This window comes from Plectropomus leopardus, chromosome 8 (assembly GCF_026936395.1).
Source record: "Plectropomus leopardus strain MGB_pleo_1.0 chromosome 8, ASM2693639v1, whole genome shotgun sequence".
NCBI classification, from domain to species: Eukaryota; Metazoa; Chordata; class Actinopteri; order Perciformes; family Serranidae; genus Plectropomus; species Plectropomus leopardus.
The window spans coordinates 28,039,865-28,058,345 of record NC_142183.1 but is presented as its reverse complement, the minus strand read 5'-3'; the positions used below and the strand labels follow the sequence as shown (position 1 = coordinate 28,058,345).

Sequence of the window (18,481 nt, the reverse complement as noted above, 5' to 3'; positions counted from 1 at the left end):
TAATGCAACAACAGTTGCAAAAAATTGCAAAATCAATCTGCTATTAATGAATTTCAAAGAGCTGATGGGACTATTATCAGTGGTAGAGATCCATCTCGCCTCTGCAGAGCAGCACTGTATTGCAGTGTTCTATTTTGTTACATTAACAAATGTGTTTTTGGAGGGAGCATTTGGTTGGAAGAGCTGATGGCAGAGCATGGAAGTGGCTAATTAGGCTGCTGTCCAGGAGGCTGTAGTGTGTGTGAGAAACGCCCCATCTCTGGCATTTAATCTAAGCCTGTCACATCCACTTTGCCTCCCCTTCAGCCCCAAGAAGCACTCTGAACGCATTGGCTGAGGGGACACCTGAATGCATCGCTGTAATTTTCTCTTTGCGGGATGCGCGGTGATATGCCTCTCACATGACACCGGCTGACAGACCTCCGGGCCGAACCCTGCTTTGCTCACGAAATAATGAATGAAGCACCACTATATGTTGGGACCAGTGTGTGTTGGGGTGTGTTCATAGAAACAGAGGAGGAAGTGAAGACACCATGACAGGTAGAGAATCATTTGTAATTGGACAAAGCAAACATCGACGGTGACCCAATTATTATTATTTTTAACACAGTTTTGTTTTGCCAAGTGACAGACTTGTAAATTAAATTGTCTTCTATTGATCGCAACATATCAATGAGACAAGAAATGAAGACAACACAAAACTGCAAAGACAAACACTGTGTCAAACGGGGGTGTGGCTGACAGGCAGGGAAAAACAATGTGCATCCTGATGAGACAACAAGAGATGCTTGAAACGTATTATTTGTCAAATCATCTGAATGTGACTGTTTGTTTTTTAAGCAGTAAGATGAACAACACAAAGGGTAATGGCTCGGTGCAGGTTTTAAAGGGTTGATTCAACCAAATTACAACAAACAAACAAACAAACTACATCTGCCATCACCCCAAAACAATGGATGAATGAAAAATTAGCACATCTCTTTCCAGAATTACTGTTCACATTACTGTGGATGATCTGCAGCTGGCTGTCAACTGTTTTCACTCAAACCTGTTTCCACTCAATAAATGGTCCCCAGGAAAACTGTGAACGATAAGTTAAATGTGCTGTTTATGAAGTACACATTAATATAGCCATAAACAACTATTTTCTATGCAAAAACATAATGGAGTAAAAGCAAGCTGAGCAGAGACAGAAGTCACGCTCCGTCTATGTGTGTTGTAATGCAAGCTTCTCTGTTCTTTGTATTGGCTGGTCTGGCTGCATGTGCATGTGAGTGCATGTGAGTGCATGTGAGTGCATGTGAGTGCATCCCACTGGCTAGCTATTTGTCATTGCTCAGAACTGCACTCATATGGTGGTTACAGGCAATTATTATTGATAACAGAAACAGCGTCGTTGCAAAAGAGTAACACCTACCCATTGCCGCCAACCTTGTTAACACAGTTAGCACTGTTGCCTTTTTTAGCTCTGCACATGCTGTTAACACTAATAGCAGCTACCTGCCAGCCCAGCCACCTCCCCACTGACAACCATGACAAGACAATCACATGGTTCTCAGAATCTGAATCATAGATGCTCTGAATGTCATATACAGCTCCTTCAATAAGTGTTCCATCCAGAATGAAGAAAAATCATCATTTTTACATCTTTCAATAGCCAACTATGAGTGCACATATGACATCATACCCTCCTCTATTGTATTGGGGTGGCAGCAAGCAACACTCTTGATCTTCTTTCTGAGAATTGAGAAAATTGATGCCACTCTGCTACTTGTTTGTTTAATACTGATGCCAGCAGGCTATTAGATTAGCTTAGCTTAGCATAAAGACTGAAAGCAAGGGAAAACAACTAGCCTGGCTCTGTCCAGAGTTCAAAAATAAACTTATACCAGCACTTTTAAATCACTCAACATGGTGGTTGACTGGTAACCTGACGGTACCAAAAAGCAATTACGGCCAACTCTTCAAACACTGATGCTTGGTCAGAGGCCCTCAGTGTCAGACGTACCAGGCAGTGGCTTTTTTTGTCACCATAGTGTAAAAAGAAAAAAGTCAGCATTGGGTGGGATGGGAGGCAGATGGGTCAAACAAGCTCCGGACTTCCACCTGGAACACCACTGTTAATGTGTCATGTGAAACCAAAATTCAGCCGATATATTTCAATAACAATATAGTGTGCCAGTATGTGTAGCATACTATGCTATGGATGTATGTGACATGACATTATGTAACATTAGTAAGAAACATTCTTATTTAAGGCCAAAACATGTTTTTATCTAATCTTGACCACATGCTTTTGTTGCCTAAACCTAAGGAAATAACCCTAGTTTTTTTGTGTTGTTGTTTTTAACTCAATGTTTATTGTGAAAAGACACTGCGTGCATTTAATAACCAGAAATTGTACATTTCCATTGAAAACAATGCATGTAACAAGCAGAAACTGATACGTGGCCCCGCAGTGTCCAAAACTGACACTGAAGGGGTACCTACAGCATCATATTTCGATGTATGGGGCCAAACATCAACATTTGAGGAGTTGGGAGTGGTAATATTTTTGTTAAAGCATGTCACTCCTGGTGAAACCACAACTTGTCATTTTCACTTTCAATGAGATTAATGAAATGAGATATAACATGTTAATAAGTGAGCTTTACAGGTGCTTAAGGCAGATAATTCAACTTTAATTAGACTGGTTGTTTCCTCCCGCTTCCGGCCTTTCTGCTAAACTAAAATAACCATCGGCTGGCTGTGGTCTCATACAAAACCGACTGAGATATGAGAGTGGTATCACTCTTCTCATCTAACTCCCAATAAGAATTTGAATAATCTTATTTCCTAAAATGTCAAACTATGCCTTGAGGATATCAGTCTTTCAGATTTCAGCCACAGATCCAATGCTGTGGAGATGAATATGAATTTCACTGTGTGGACAAAGTGTCACAAATTGCTTTTATCATAACTGATAGTGCTAATTATAAGCACAACATAGCATTATGTACACTAATGTTCATTGTGCAGTTCTACATCTTTTGCCCTTTAGTAAACACACTGAGTTAAACTGCAAGATGAAAATCAGCGTATTTAGAAATTTAAAGAATTACATCAGAAAACGTTGAAAGCACCATTTCTTTTCAAAGACCCAGTAACTCACACTGAAAGATTTTCATAATTATGACTTCAAAAGAAAAAGGTAAACATGTTGCTGTTTACTTTGTCAAATGTTATTTTTCAATGCTGTGAAATTCTTTTAATCTCCTTTGTATTTGGGCGTCTCTGATATTTTGTAATGTGGGTGAACTAATGCCTTTAAAAAGCCAAACAACACTGGTTTTAAATTATTTGTATGCGACTGGTGTTGCTACCTCCCTGACAGGAGTTGTTAAAAACTGTATTTACTGAATCCAGCCTCATCATCTGTATTCCCCCTGTTCAATGCCAGGGAGACTGCTGCAAACATAAAGCAAAACACTTTGCAGTGTCGGTGCAGGTTTCCATGTGTTTCCCCGAGGGATCCCGCTGGTGTCTCTCATGTTTGCTCCATGGCTACTGACCACATTAACGCCTGCAGGTGTAACCTATAGTGACCCCCGTTAAGCCTGTCAGCCTTCACAGTGAATAGCGTCTCAGTGGTGCTGGGCTTTAATAGATGATAATCACGCAGGGACGTAGGAGGGCAGGCCAACACGATTTTAATAGCTTCAGATGGATGCGTCTGTGTGTACAGTAGGACGAGGAAAAGAGGAAGCGACAACAGCACCTACTCACACTGACTCTGGGATGACCTTCTCCATAGAAACGGGGGAAATGTCTTCTCAATTAGGCCGATCACATGCTCCGTCTCTGTCACGGCCGGCCAAAAGGACGTGCTGAGGAGTTTTGACAGCTGGATGCTAAGAGCTCAAATTGCTCCATTAGCAACAATTTGATTTGGAATCTAAATGAATCCAAGCTGATTCATAGCGTCTACGGTTAAATGCACTGGTGGAATAAGTGGCTCGCTGCAATGCACTCCCATCCGTCCTTTTTACAGTCTGTCACATTTATTTGTGTTTGCAAGGAGAGTTTAAATGAGAAGATTATAAATAAACTGACATCCTTGAGTTAAAATGTGTTTTGGATAAAACACTCTAGGTTGACTGACTAAAGTGACTGGTTCACCGCTCATCACTTAACCATCAAGAACTTTTTACCAGTTACACGTCCTTCTACAGGTAATTTTGCTACTCTCCAGTTTACTGCACTTCCAGTCTGTTCTCATTCTGAACTAGCAAAATACTGCTTCACTGACAGTGCTTTGGCGTAAGATCATGACACCAAAAGCCACCTTTGGTGACTGCATGAAATGCCGCTGCATGCTACCAGGCGAGAACACAGCCGGCCAGAACCAGTCGTGGTATTACTATACACCGCAGGACATGTGGATGGCACTTGATAGGCAGTCTGATAGGCGGACGGGCATCGTCGTTTTAGACGGCTGGATGGAACCTGTCAGTCCACGTGATACACCACAGAACGCCATCAGGTTCAAATGCTACCAGTAATGATATAATGTAAGCAGCACAAGGGTGTCTCAAGGGCTGGTGGAAGTGGTGGTGGATCGATCCAACAAACCCCAGACTTTCATGCGGAAGTCCAGTGTTTGCTTCTTGTCTGAATGTCATATGTTTTTTCTGCACTTTACCATATGCCTCATTTTCCTAAACCTAACCATCTGTGCCTGCATGTGACATCCCAGCATTGATTGGCATGTGCTTTAGTTGTCTAATCATAACCACAAGCAGCTTAATTTCACCACATGCTTGAGTTGACATCAAGGTAGCGGCATCTGGGAACGTAAATAGCAGACGCAGGGGAATATTTTGAGAGTGATATATAGACGTGTAAGTCTGCTGCAAAGCGGCAATAGGTGATGAGTTGGAATGAGAATGTGTTGGACATTTACATTATAAAACATTACAATTTCACTACCTTTAATGGACAGCGTTTTGAAAATGCAGCACTTCAGCTCACTGAGTCAATGGAGCGCCAGAATAAAAAGAAAGGCAGTTTTGCAAATGACGTGTTCTGTTCTTCTTAAAAGTAACCATGTAGTTACTGGTTAACGAGGGTCAGTCTTTTTGAAAGAAAAATTAACCAAGACTGGCATCACTACCTGTGACAACCTGCTGTTAACCCCAAACTAGGCCTCCATTTAAATCAGTCAGGTGCCTTTTGAAGGCATTTTCTAATTTTAGTTTTAATTATTGAGCTGAAATATCTGCATTGTAAAATCAGAAACCTCATATACCTGTTAAGCCGGATCGTTAATCAACTGGTAATCATTCCAATATTCATTTTCGCCCTAGCATGAAAAGCCTCCCAGATACTTAGATATGCACGCATGAGCACACACACATGCACACATGCACGCTCTACCCTGTCTCTCTAAAACACACACACAAACACACACAGCCTTGCACTCGTTCAAATCCAAGCTTTGCACCCTTGCATGCCTATTAAACAACAGAAAATGGTGACCTTGGTTTCACACAGAATATGAAATAAGCCGGGCCATTATTTCGTTAATGCAGAGTACGTGTAGCCCTTCAAGCACTTTAGTTTCTGCCTTAACATTTAACCATTCTTTATTGCTTGCTGACTAGGCTCAAGACAGCAAGGTCAATTACCAAGGGTTCCCCTCAGAAGGTGCTTTACCTAGCTCATCATTTTGCATAAAGTCTTCAAAAGTAACCATAATGACCCTTGTAAACGCCAGGCAGAGGGATTAAAGACGATTCCTTTTGTTTTGATACACTACTGTTTTGCGATTTTAGCCGGAGCCGGGGAATAAAATGCGGAGGCAGAGTGCTGTAAAAAAGGTTTAAGATCTCACCATATTAAAATATTCAACATGCAGCCTTGGAAAGAGGGTCACTACATGAAAAATGTTATAGAGCACATTATTTAAGGCTTTGGGAAAAGAATAGCCGTCTCCCTGCGGCTAGATTTGGAGGAGAATATGAGATATGTCTGCTGTTGGCGCTGCAGTTTAAGTCCGGACAGAATGGAAGACTGTAAACAGCAAATACCCATGAAATTATTTGTGTAGGCCTCTGACTTAATGACATCAGGTAACACAACACTAATCCACCCCTTGCCCCTCCATCCTCCCGTGCACAAACTCTCAAAATCTCCCTCATAAATGTATGCATGTGCGCACACACATTTGGCTCATAAATTTCAAACCTTGCACTACCTGCTGTAATCATACCTCCCATGCATGAAGTGCTCTACCCCCTACTGACAGAAACGTAATCAAAGGTCACACATGAGAGAGGGAAAAAATGCACCGCTGTAATTGTTACATGCCTAATTTAGTAGAACATTGCATAAGCTTTGGGCTGTTGTCTGCCATTGATTTATGTTATTGCAGCCCTATTGACTTTCATAACAGTACTCAGTGAGCTATTCCCCTCTAATGTTTACTACACTGAATATGCCTATTACATCATATACAATGAATGAATTGTATTGTACTGACATGATAGAAGCTGTTGCTACTTATTGCCTAAGATAAAAATGTTTGTCTCATAGGAAGCTGAATTGCCAGAGATCCCTTTTGCCACAGTGGCTGTAATGTAATGCCTCAGAAGAGGAATGATATTAGAGGAATTTTTCTTCTATTGTCCTCTGACAACTACATCTGCAAACCCCCCCCCCCCACACACACACACACACACACACAAAAAAAGCATTCGCTACATGAATTTTGAGAAGCTGACGTTATTTTGCCTCCTATTTGCCAGACACCCCTGCAAACTGGAAACTAATTAACTGGACATTTAGTTCTGTCGGGAGCCGGCAACTAAAATGCCCAAAGTTCAGCTTCTCACAACTCAAAAAGAAATCATTCTTAAGCTGCGGTTAACAAAAATGTCATTTGTGAAAAGGAAGGGTTTAATATGCGCTTCTGCTCACATTTAAATGTGTGGCATTCACAGCTCGCTACAACTTAATGGACTTTTAAGTGAAGACAGCTTTGGATAAAATGAAAAAAAGAGGCGGACAATCCTTGAATTTTGATTTTTGTTTTCAGACGGGATCTTGAGATGCACTAAAGAAATATGTCTACTCTTTGATGGAAGCTGTGTATTATTTTGCACATTTTTATGTGAAATTAACAAGGTTAGAAATGAATGTGGGGCTGATGACACTGGTCATAGATAGAGGAGAGGATGAATGATGTAGGATATTGACTAAGATGCAACTTCTGGAATAAAAAATGCAGAGCTATCGATTTACTATTTAAGTTTCCCATCGAACTTAATGCTCCCTACCTTGACACTAAAAGGGTGAGGACTTGGAAATAGATGGGAATCCACTCTGGCTGGTAGAGGCACTATTGAATCCAACATCTCAAACACAAATAGCTGCTTTGACACTGCTAAACATAACCCTCTCGTGTTCCACATCATATTGACAAACATCACCGGAGTCGGGCTTATTGGCCCCGGCTTCCCCTGCTTCTTGTTCTGTCTGTGTTTGATGAGGCCACCGTGTAAGCTGCTCAGAATGGGTGCCATCCTGCCTCACAAGGTTGTAAAAGCACGCCTCTGTACTGTCCTGCTCTTGCCACATTTGTATGACAAACAAATATCCTTTTGAAAAACCTTCACACGGATTGTAAAAGCAGAGAGACGGCGGATCTGCAGAACTGAGCCTTTGCCCCGGTAATTTGCCTCGGGCTCCGTGTGGTTTCAATCATTGTCAATCATTTAGTTTAATGCACTTCGGAAGACCGGGGAGGACCTGTGTCACTGCTCTGAGCTGCACAGCCTCCTGCCTCTCCTCGGCACAGGAAGACAAAAACAACAAACTCTAAATCACAAGCTCCTCTGAATATAATTACTACTCTCTGGGTAATTCCCCAAACCCTTTTGTTCCTCTGCCTTTCGCTCTCTTTTAGATGTGCTCATTTGAATAGGAAGCAAAAATCATGTTCCTTTAATATATGATGTGTTTTCTTCCGTCGACGTTATTATGGAGCCCTTACAGAATGGTTGTAGGAATAAAAACGTCATTGAACATAAAGCTCTGACATACCGTAGGGCTGCAGACACTGACTATGCTAATGAATGCTCCATGCAGCCTCATTACGAGCCGTGGAGAGAGGTCGTTTTTCTTGGCTATTTTCCCCCAATGAAGTATTGCTTGAGGTGGGAAAGTGGGTTGTGGTCCATTGGCGTGCTTCTTCAGAGGATTTCGGGGGGGAAAAAATGGAGTGAATGAACAGAGTGCTATCATTAATTCATGTGATTTATATATATTAAAAGGCCTCAGTGTGTGTCTCCTGCAGGCTGTTTGTGTTCAGATTACCAGTTCCTGACAAATGTGAGGCAAATTAGTTAAAGATTAAAAAATCTGTGGGCATTTTATGGACATAATTATGGCTTGAGTTTCTCTGCCACTCCGGGGACCTTGTGTGGTTTGAACATAATTCCCATCCAGTACAGAAGGCAAAAAAAAAGACATCCTGTTTTTCTTTCCGTTTTTTTTTTCCCAATGTGATCCACATGGCCTACAAATTAGATGAATGAGTGCACCATCTATAATTTTATGCACAAGTTATCCATATTTTTACGTAATAAGCTCAGGGTCCTGAGACAAAAACTGAGCATGCCAATTAAGACACTCACTCCCAATCTTCTCCCTTTCTCTCTTTCTCTCAGTCTTTTTTTCATCCTACAACCTCGTCTTCTCTCCTGATTATTTCTGATGCTGCAATCTTCTCGTCCTACCCCCCAAACCCCCCTCACACACACACACACACACGCACACACACACACACACACACACACACACACACACACACACACACACACACACACACACACACACACACACACACACTCCCCGTTCCCTGTCAGCATCTCAACCTCATAATTAGCCAGCATTAATTAGATGCACTGGCATAATTGTTAATCATTGGTTACGCTGGAAACATCTTGGAGAATGAACAGAATGCCAAGCGAGGCAGGGGGAAAAACAACGACTCCTAAGCCGAGTGAGGGAGAATTGTGTGTAGATGTGGAGGGAAAATGCAACACAATGTGAACAACTCCTCAGCTTTTGCAACTTTGCACAAGGAGACGGCACACACGCGACGCTGAGATCAGGCTGGTAGGTAAATCATTAGTCCCTCTCTTATCACCTGGTATTATTGCTCGCACTCCAGAGGACCGTTTTAATTTAACAAAAAGAACCCTGAAACACAGCCTGGATCGTGGATTACAAACACACTTAACGGCCGCTAACGATGAATGGCGTGGGCATGGAAAGCCATGGCGATTGTTTGCTTATGGAGTCCCTATCGGCTTGCTGACAGCACCGCTGCCTGTCCATCTCCGATTACTGTCTAATCGAATTCAGCCTCATGTCTGGCTGCTCCCGCGGGTCTGCTCTGGCGGTCGACTCCTGTGATAAAACATAAAAACAAGACACCGCCATTTCATTGTGGAACGAATCAAAAGGGACATCAAAGAAAGCCTGCTTCGCCTCTCTTTCGTGATCACTCTCTCTACCTGTCTTTTTTTTTGCTTCTGTTTATGAACTTGTTTGCATTCTCTCTCTGTATTTGTCTCCGCCCTCGCTCTTTTTGCTCCATCTCTTGCCGTGTTGATGATAATAGTCGGGGGCTCGGAGCGAGTCGACCGAGCGTCGCCTGTGTCATCAGGAGTCAGGCAGCATCCTGCAGAGGTTACATGGCTCATTCTTTATTCTCCATGTCAACTGCCCGTAAATGTTTATAGCTTTGTGGTAAGACCTCGGCTATTCAAATTATCTTGTCACAATGCATCCCTGAGCAGGAATAAAGCCCTCCTTTATGGGAAACTGTAAACAGTCGCTGTGTGCTTCATGGGGAACAATACCCATTTATAAGAGTCCAGCAGAGGCCATGTCCAAAGGGGACGGTAAACTTTTTTCCTTTAGCTTTTTCCTTTTCTTCTCCGCTCTCTGTTCTTCCCTCCTCTGTTTTTTTCTTGCCTTTCTCACCCCTCCTTTCCCAGGGCTTGGTTGAGATCAGGCCCGGGTTTTAATGAGAGCTGCAGCCTCAGTCTGAGCCCTCCTCTCTATGCAGCTCCATGAGCCCCGTAATCCGCCATCGATCCTTCCATGAGTTGTTGCTGTCAGCTTTCCGAAATAACAGAAAGAAAAACAAAGCGCCATTCCAATTAGTCCAGGTTATAATTGGGTATTATTACAGTGTCGGAGCAGGGACTCGACAGAGCGTGACGCATGTCATCGCTCCCCTCACAGCGAAGCCCCTCCGAGAGGTCGGGAGTGACATGGTGCCCTTCTTGCCAGCCCACATCCTGCCCTTCTTGCCAGCTCATATCCACATGCAAAAAGCTCTCACTGACGCAGCTCGCAACACAGAGCCAAGTAAGAACTCCATTTGAATGCGGCTATAATCCTAATTACATATGGACAGCCGTTTGGTAAGAGCTCGCCCACTTGCTTTATATATATTTATCTACAGAAATGGACGTGTGCAGAAATGTTCGCTGACTTGCTTGAAAACACTCAAGGACAGGCGAGGGAGATAACCTTTCTGAGCAGCAGCTGTGTTACAATATGCCTTTCAAAGCTTTTGTCCCATCAGTCTGTCTCACCTTTGAGTAATTCACTGGACAACTTTTGATTCTTTGCTCTGCCTTCATGGTGCTGAGGTTGTACAATGGGAGAAATTTGAATAACAAAAAGAATCGTTTAAGGAATGAACCACACACTCATTTTCTCCGGATAATAGCCACACAGTCTGATACAGCAACTATCATTCATTTAATATTTCACGACTATAAATATTCTTAAATCTAGCTTTTAAGATCTGCACACATTTGTATGTAAACGGCTGCTATATAAACACTAAAAAGGCAATTGTTTATCATTGAAAACTATTGATAAAACGAGAGCTCGCTTGGGACAGATGGGACACTTCAGACAAACTGTTCCAGCAATAAATTATATTTCTTTCTGCTAATTTCAAAAGTGAGTTTGTACTTTTCTTTGCTTGAATTCCATCTCCGATTCCAGAAAAAATAATCCTCAGAATATTTGAATTACTGGGCAAAGGCAGAAAAAAAATGTAAGACTTCCAAGACTCAAAGCCAAAGAAAATAAGTAACATTTGGTACAAAAACTCACAAGTGTTAGGGAGGCTTAAATGAGTCTTCACACTCCTCCTCCCTTAAGTGTATTCAGAGAATTGAATTACACCCCTCTGGAGAGAGACAGAGGAGGGAGAACAGAGTGAAAAAAAGAGACACAGCGACAGAGACGGAGAGAAAAATGGGAGTTTGCTTTGCCTTGTGTGGCTAGCAATGTGGAAATACAGCTTTCTGGCACTGCAAAGAGCAAACATCAGGACTATCAACTCAGACGGAGCCGAGGCTGGCACCTATGCAGGAGTTACTGTGCCGTATGTTGCCATGGCAACAACTAAACCAACTGATGATGTGAGCTAGCCTGATTGTCACAAACACGGTCACCGAGACCTGGCTGTCAAGCTGCTTGGGGAAAAGCACTCAGAGCACTTACAGGCCTGTTCTTTTTCCTTGGTTTACTGTACCCTTATCCGTCCAACTGCCAAACTCGGCTTCATGAAGGACAGGCAAGTACGCCGTACTTTTATGCCCCGTTTGAAGCACCCTGTGTAAATCTGTGTGGGCTGTTTGAAGCGGCTCTGATTTGTAGCATCAAGTCTTCCAAGCCTTTGATGTGAGAGAAAGCAAAAGCAAGTACACTGTAGCTGTACCATTAAAAATTGTTTTCCAGACTTTTATGTGCGGATTAGGTATTCTGTATGAAACGCCTCTCTGTTTTCCTGTCGGTAGCTACCGAGCCACAGACCATGAAGGTGTTTAATAAAAAAGAGCAAAGCGACGAATGATCTTTGCCTCTGCTGTCCCCGGGGGAGGCAGGCGATGGGCAGCCACCACCTGCCATTGGGAGTCCTGCACTTTACTGGTGCCATGAAACGACAGAGGCAGCTCTCCGCAGGCCAATCAAACTATACCAACAGCTGGCTGGCTGCCCTCCTCAGCCTTGCTCACTCTCCATCTCCCTCTCTGTGTCTCTCTGCCTCAATCTGTCCCCATGTGCATCTTTCACTCAAACACACAACCCCCCCCGCCCCCACCTCCACACACTCAGTCCTTTCACGTCATCCAGGCGGCCAGCATGGCACTACAGAGAGCGTCTCCGTCCCCTTACTCCCTCCCCGGCGACAAATATTTACTATGCTGCCCTGATTTATTCTGGGTTAATTAGTGAAAGTTAAATAGCTATCATAGGCTTGATTCCACAAACACACATGTGCACGTGAGCGCGCGCACACACACAATCGCACTGACAACTGGCTGTCTCACACAAACTCGATGCCAGCTCCTGACCTGCCCTCTAGCCCCAAAGGCATAATGTGGTTTATTATAGACATGTGAAGACTTAATTAGATGTGTATAATGCATGCTGTCCAGGGACTGCTTGCTGTACTGCTGTCTAAACCAGGCCGTGTAAAAAACTGGCTGTGTTAACAGGCTGCATTAGTAAATCTCTTTGTGTGTTATGTTTGCGATGAGAGGCAGCTTGGTGATAAAGCACTGCTTGCTGCCTCATTATGACACACTGTATATACTGTATGTTGCTTTGCTAGCCAAGAAGACGAAGAGTAGGGGGAGCGGAAGATTTCTCCCACACTTCTTCCTCAGCTTTTTTTGAATAATTGGCTCACTATACCGTAAAGAAAACTGAAACACTGCGAGGAGTTATAAGTAATGAGCATCATCATTAAACAAATACAACCTGACACACCTTTTGGCTCCCCATTTGACAACTCCGCTAGTGACAGCTGGCGCATCTGAATATGTGTGGAAACTTCTCCCTTCTAACTCAACTTGCAGAGAACTTCTGAGACTCCCGAGAGTTTCTACATCTCTGGCAAATCATTCAGTGAGGGCTCAGTGCCCTACCCTGGAGAAAGCCATAAAGATTAGCAGTTAGATTACAATCTTTACTACAAACAGTCTTTCCAAGAGTGGGAGGGTGAAAGAGCAGGCCAAAGCTGTGCCGATGAGGATGATTAGCTCAGGCTGAAACAAGAGGGACAAAACAAATCCAGTCAAAAGAAGTGGCCAGTCGCACAAAAGAAGAGGTGAGGGACGGTGTAGAGGCAGAGGGATGCTGCTGACTCCAAGAAATATTTATGACTCACACTGGGCATAAAACTTAACTGAGAGCTTCTGAGAACCAAACGGAAACAAAAAGAGGAGAAATCAATAAATCTATAAAGGTTCACAGTAACACCAGGTACTCTGACATTTGTCACATGCATTATTGGCCTGTTGGATAGGACAGCGACCCCGGGTGACATTGCTGACCCTGTGTTCATGTTGTTCTGTTTTAGAAATGTGCAGAACCCACACAAAGTACAGAAGGACAACGACAGAAAGCAGTGCCTTATTATATAAAGTCACTAATCCTTTATAAAGGATACGAGCAGTGTTATTCTATGTTTTATAGCTTGTCAACAATTTCAATGAGAAGACCAAAGCAAACAAGGTGTTAGGCCATCTTGCAACACATTCAGAGCTCCCTGTATTGTCTGTGACAGCTCCAAGACTTTTTTTTTTCTCTACAGAGGTGAATCTATAAAAACAGATTACAAATGTTAGTTACATCTTTTTAAAAAAGTTAGGCTTAGTTATTTCCTAAAAAAGGGGTGGGTACTATATTTTTTTAGCATACATTATTCAAACATGAGCAAATAATGTATTTCTTGTGGACTACTTTCAGCGAAGGATTAATACAAAAACCTGCAGCGAATATTTGCAGCCCTAGGACGGGTTTTCTGAACTTATTAAAAATAAACTACAGTGCCCTTGTTCTTCGTAAGGAAGCAACATGTTTTCCAGTGCAACGTTGTGGCTCACAGTTGTGTTTTGTGGACAAAAATGAAGGAAAAGAACAGAAAGCAGTAACTTCTTATATAAAGTCATGAATATTTTTAAAGGATACGGAAAGTGTTATTCTATGTTTTATAGATTGTCCACAAATCCAACAAGTTAGTCCGTCTCTCAATGCATTCAGAGCTACCTATACTGTCTGCGACTGTTTTTCCTACTGCAGAGGTAAATTTATGAAAACAGGTAAGAAATGTCTGTTTTAATCTTTTTTTCTTTTTTTTAAAAAAGGCTCCATGATTACCTGAAACAGCTGGGCACTGTATTTTTTAGCGTACATTTTTTTTTTAAACGGAAGTAAATAATACATCTCTGTAGCACTACTTTCAGCGGTGGATTAATACACAAACCTGCAGTGAATATTTGGAGTTACTTCGTAAGGAAGTAACATGTTTTCCAGTGCAACATTGTGGCTCTATGGTAGGTTTTCCATGTGATTGTGGGAGAGTAAGAAATATCACCACTTATCTTTCAATGTTTCTTTTAGATATTGCAACAATTAATATGAAATCCAAAGCATCTCTGTGAATCATTTCTTTCAGTTAGCATACCAGTTCAAATTATATTCATGTATTCAGAAAGTTAATTAGGTTTGGCTCTACAGCTGTGCCCTTACAATGTACGCAGTAGTTACACATCCTACTCATTTTCTGTGCTGCTGTACTGTCTGTGCTCTGTGAAAAGCTAATGCAAACATTTCTGTCTGCAAATACACCATAAGTACATTGGTAATATACAGTCAGAGCATCACTGTATGCCAATAGCAACTCTGCATTACCAATAGCTGTTCCAGAAGTCTTAATCTTATCTGACATTGTCTGTAGTACTGTTGTTTATTTCATACGAAATTTTCTTTTCGCATCAATACATTTCCACTGTCTTTCTTTTCCCAGATTTCCGTCCTCGTCTTCTCCTCCACTTGCCATGCTATGAACTCTCATTGAGTCGCTGATGTGCTCGTTTCTAAGGTGACTAGAAAGATGCTTTAATGCTATTTGTTAACTTGGCATGAAATATTTGATTGAGAGAGTGAAATTGATTCCTCTAATCATTTTCTGCCTTTTTTTCTTCTTTAATTTTAGATATGTACTGCATTTCTAATTAACTGATGAAAATCAATTTTGTAATGCAGCAAAACTCCCAGTAATCCAAAACACAAAGCACATCTTCCATGCTTCACATTTTCACTGCATAAGCTTTTTCAAATCAAACGCCTTTTACCATAAGTGGTCACAAGCTTCATTTTTGTGGAAAAATTTGAACAGCATTCACTAAACAATCTACTTAATTAGGTAAAACTAAACACAGTCGTGGAGTTGGAGCAACCAAATCCCAACGGACAAAGTGCCTTACAACAGCAAACGAACATTTAATTTGCTGTCATTTTGATATTTAATTTAACACATTGAACAGCTCACCCCCCTAATCCAAACTTGTCCGACTGTATGTTCTCTCAAATGTGTTTACATACAGTTGCTATCATCACAACAATAGTTGCTAAATGAGACAAACATGAACCCTGCAAGCACAAACAGACAAACTGTGATCATTACTTTCACAGGTGTGTTGCTATGATTACAACAGTGTCCGTGTGCCATATTTGTTTGAGCTTGGCCTGGATGTGACTGTTGGCTGTTTTTGTGTGTGAGCATGCGAAAGCGAGAGCTGCACCCATTCATTATCCTGTAAATACAGCCTGAGCCAGAGCCATTATTTAGTTGTGGGATAAAACAGTGAGAGCAGCTGGTGAATTTAGGGATTTACCGAACACTACAGCGAGCTGACAGAAAGTTAGTGTCCTTATCTTAATATATGATCATGAGAATGCCGATGGAAACAACAAGTGCAACTGTAGTTTTGGCGGTTATTATTTATTCTCATCAAATAAACAAATAAAAATGTCATCGTGTATTTGGGGTGGCAAATCCTCGTCTGCAGAAAACTCTCCTTCAAAAACTAAAACTTTCCAATTCTACTATTGGACTGAAACAATCTGTTCCTGGTGCATGAAGCCCAGTCTTATTACCTGCCATGTTAAGTGTGGCACTACACTTGCCTCAGGCATACCAAAATGCTACCCACTCATCACTCACCACCCTCAGTTTTGGACCCAGTTTAGAATATGAAAAAAAAAAAAAAAGATTTCACTTGCAGTCAATTATTTCCCTCTTGATGCTTCATTACAAGTTGGGCATAACAAGAGCGTACAATGTTTTAGAAACCTTTTTATTAGGAATTTCATTTCATCTTTCTACTAACTGACTGATATATTTGGTATACCCAGGAACCATTTATTAAGATACTTACCCCCTATTGGCATATTTCTCTTTTTAAACCCCACTCTAATAGGATGCTCAGTGCTGGGTCTATATTAAATGGTCTCACACATAAGATGCTCTTCTGGTCAACTATCAAAACTGAATGAGAACTGGATCTAGACTTTAATTTCCTGAGTTGGCCCCCCCAAAATGCACTCATCTTTTATATGTACTCGCCATGCCCTACGACAGTTTTGACAATTTTGATAAATGAATAATAGTTATAGAATTAAGCATTGGCTGATTCTTCTCAAATGTAAGGATTTGCTTTTTCCTGTTTTATGTCACTGCAAATAAAATGATGAATTGATTAATCATAAAAACAGCCACATTTCAAATATAAATAAATTAATAAATCAGAAGATTTAATATTAGACTTAAAATTAGTTAAAATCCGGATCATGTAAGAGATATGATCCGGAACATAGAATAAATGAATAAAACAACCTCTTTTCACTCCCAACTTGTCAAATACAGATGCTTGTTCAGTGGCCCTCTGAGTCTATAGCACTGATGCACAGAGGGACCTTTTAGTGTCTATATGAGACCCACTGGGTCACATCACTATTAGACATCCAGAGCAACTTACCTGATATGAAGAGAGGGAGAAAATCCATAGAGTGAGGAGGTTGGGGTGGGTAGATGGATCAAACAAGCACAGGACTTTCAGCCAGTAGACTACTGTTCTTGTCCCCTAGGAAAACAAAAAATCAGTGTTGAGTTATTTTGTGCAGTTATTTTAGGTCACGTAATGTAACATAGTTACACCAGTTAAGTAAAAAACATGTACTTATAAAAAACCTAAACAGTGGCCTTTTCCTAAACCTAACAGTGTGATTTTGGTTTGTAGAGGAAAAATATTTTACCTTATGGTTTTAGTTTTATCTTAATTAAGTATTGTCCTCCCTGTTGTCCTGAATGAGTAACAAACTGTTAAACACTGATTAATAGACCCCTGTGTTTAACTGTTTTAGCTACTTGTTAAAAAAGACAGGAAGGCAGTCTTTGATTTGTTGAGGGACTTCCGGCACTAAGAGTGCATTCAAATTGTTTTGTATTGCACTGTATTGTTAAATAGGCTGTCCTGGGTTTCCTGAGTCCTATTCACTTTTGCTGCCACTCACATCTCTTAATAGCTCAGCCCACAACCATTTGTTTCAGCATAGCCTTTGATTAAATAGTATATAAAAACCTTGTTCTGAATGTCGACCTTTAGAGGGAATTCTACACCATTGTTGTTAACTTCTGTCTTCACTGCTCAATGAATACAACTCATGTGAACCGCCCACAGAATTGGACCTGATTTTTTTTTTCCTCCACACGTTCCTGTACCTAACCTGAAGTTTATTTTGAACAAACACAGGTTAACAAACACTCATATCGCTCTTTATGTGATGAGCAGAAACTGAACATTGCCTAGGATCACAGTTTATTTTGAAGACACAGTATACATATAACTATTGGAAGCTGACATCCAAAAAACTGACGATAGAGGAGTACCAAGAGCATCATAGTTTGAAGGCTAAGGGTTTAGCACTTGGTAGGAAATGGTGTCCACAGTATACAGTCTCCTCATGTGAGGGAGGTCAACAAAAATGCTAGAATGAATAGCTGTGTGTGGGGGGAGGAGCCTATATAAAATGCTTATGTACAGGGTCAAGAATTTTGGGCTGCTCTCCTTTTTTTTCCCACTTGGTCAGTGACCCTATTTTGGAGTGATAATTGAATGAAAACACTGTGGCTGTGCCCCTGCTGCACTCCTCTTTAGGTCCTTGCTGAATTTTGGAAATTAGTTTTGAAAATCTAGTCTAGTTTTCTAGCATCACAATGACTCAACCCTTTGAATGCAATGACTGGCATTCTCATACAAGAATTTATCTTTCCAAAAGCAAATCAAGGCATGCTAACCATCACCTCCTTAATGGCTTGATGGGCTACACAACTTTAATGGAGAGACACAGCTTCTTTCTTTCATTTCTACTTAATTAATGACATTATGGTTTGTTAATTTTTTTTAAGAGATCTGATGCTGTTGTTGCTTAGTTACTTACCATTAACATTTTTTATTGAAGTATTTTTTGAGTTAATTTATTTTATTAATTACCCGTTAGTTGTTTCCTTTCTTTCCTCTTCTATGCTTTGTTCTGTCCCTACTGCTGCATTTTC

At 41.3% G+C, this 18,481-nt stretch overlaps 1 protein-coding gene across 1 annotated transcript in view; it reads right to left on the bottom strand.

Moving 5' to 3' along the window:
• tenm1 (teneurin transmembrane protein 1) overlaps window positions 1-18,481 on the bottom strand; it is a 306,672-nt gene that overhangs the window by 243,021 nt on the left and 45,170 nt on the right. Inside the window, exon 2 of the mRNA XM_088081314.1 lies at window positions 16,905-17,009. The gene's annotated coding sequence lies outside the window, so the exon portion shown is untranslated. The remainder of the gene's footprint in view (window positions 1-16,904; window positions 17,010-18,481) is intronic.